Source organism: Triticum aestivum, chromosome 5D (assembly GCF_018294505.1).
Source record: "Triticum aestivum cultivar Chinese Spring chromosome 5D, IWGSC CS RefSeq v2.1, whole genome shotgun sequence".
Lineage (NCBI taxonomy): Eukaryota > Viridiplantae > Streptophyta > Magnoliopsida > Poales > Poaceae > Triticum > Triticum aestivum.
This window is the reverse complement of record NC_057808.1, coordinates 91,002,316-91,004,265: the sequence shown is the minus strand read 5'-3', so window position 1 is coordinate 91,004,265 and position 1,950 is coordinate 91,002,316. Positions and strand designations below refer to the sequence as shown.

The following is a 1,950-nucleotide window of genomic DNA, read 5'->3' as shown; positions in this document are numbered from 1 at the left end:
TATTACTCATATGGGGCGTAGCAAAAATAATGTTAGTCATTTCCTAGCAAGCTATGGACAATCACAATGCCGAACTGTTGTGTGGCTTAGGTTGGGTCCGGACGAACTTCTAGGCATTGCCAGTCATGATTGTAATCCTTAGTTTTGAGTAATACAAGTATTATCCCGCAAAAAATACAATCCACTCTATACTAAAGTCTGTTGCAGCGTGACGCGTAGGCAAAACCTATCAGAGAAATATTAGTCTGGAAGCAAGACCCACGATGAGGTTGTAATTGCGTACGTGCCTCATTGACACTCTCGTTCGACGTGACGATGGGATAAGATTGGGGAATTTCTTCCCAATTGCGACGACCACAAAATGAAAAATATAATTCACTTGGCAAAATCACGTCTACTCCTTCCATTTCTGCTCGTGAGTGGTCCCTCTAATCCAGGTCAGTCTCTTCAAATCCGCTCAACTTCCCTCCCCTCCAAAAATTTTTCTTGTGGAAATTGGGGTTGTATTCCGCCCCGAATTTCGCTCAAGTTTGCAAGGTGATTTTTCTTCGGATTAGCGATTTCTTGTATGGGTTTGCTCGAATTATTGTTTTGGTGTACATTTCTTAAGCTATTGTTGTTGGAGCAGGGAGCAACCTTGTGCTGACCAGACCACGTAGCAAATCATTGTGCTAATCTTGTTGCTTGTTGATTTGATTGCACAGATAGGTGTTGTGATTCTCGCTTAAAGGGTACTTCTAGTTGTGACCTTTCTGCGCATTGTTGGAGCTCTACGTGTGTGTTTTGTGGTAGCTGGGCTCTGCTCCTAAGGAGCCCCATCACCAGTTGCATGGTGCTGCTGCATTTGCTGTTGATGCAACCTTCCACTCATGTTGATACGACATAGATCAAGGCATAACTCATCAGGAAGCTCGACCACCAGCATGCAGAGCTCTACCTGAACAACCTGAAGAAGTTCCTAACCTTTCAGCTCATTAAGCGTGAGTTCGACAAGATCTGCATGGCTGCATTGGAGAAGGAAAACATTAAGCTCCACAATTTCCTTGTTCCGTCAATCCTTGGCAGTGCTTGTATGTCGCTCGGGCTACCACCCAACAGGGAGATGCCTACCAGGAATTCACAGACTAGCACCATGATAAATGGGCTATTGTCAGGGGTCGTGCCACTAGCAAGCGCGACGAGTGGGTAACCAGGAAGAGATGCTTGCGGATAAGCCAAGTCCACTTAGAAAGTCCCCTCTCGGTCACCCAGGGGTTGAGGAGTTTGTGTCTATGGAGGATGGTGAGGGGGTTGACAAAGCCAGGTGCAGCCCATCATGTGTAGAGTCGAAGCCTAATAACCCTCAAGTGTAGGGGATCAATAGAAAGTCTTTTCCATAAGCATAGTGTCCAACCCAGCGAGGACCAGAAGGAATTGGCGCGTGGAAATGAACTAGGAATCACTCTACAGGTTGTTTGATTGTGTGTGTGATGAAGAAATGCAAAACTCAAGTAATAATAAAAGTAAAAGAGTGCATAAAGTTGTTCGATCCTTAATTGTGCTAAATACAAGCTGGTTGTGTTTCTTATATGGACTAATTCATTCTCAAGGATAGTGAGAATTTCATCTAGTTGTTTTCACCTAGTTCCAATACAATAGTTTTTGTTGCTTTGTTAATTGATGTGTTGTAGAGTGAAAGCTTATGTACTGCCCTTACCTGGACTCATACATATTTATGATTATACTCTTAACATGCACACAAAAATACTAAGAATAATTAAGATGAACATCTAACCATGGCATTAAATTCTAGGGTCCCTATTCACTCCTTATGCCATAACTTATAAACTAGGGGTTCGTTAATTCTGTCACTCCGACCTCCCCTCCTAGATAGATCATAACATAATTATCTCCTATAGGCTCGTAAAGGTGAATTTATATGTAATCGGCATTCACACATCACCATAGAGA

General features: G+C 43.0%; 1 pseudogene; it reads left to right on the top strand.

The window, feature by feature from the left end:
• The first annotated feature begins 853 nt into the window (after positions 1-853).
• Positions 854-1,352, top strand: LOC123120309 (uncharacterized; annotated as a pseudogene).
• The last annotated feature ends 598 nt before the right edge of the window (positions 1,353-1,950 follow it).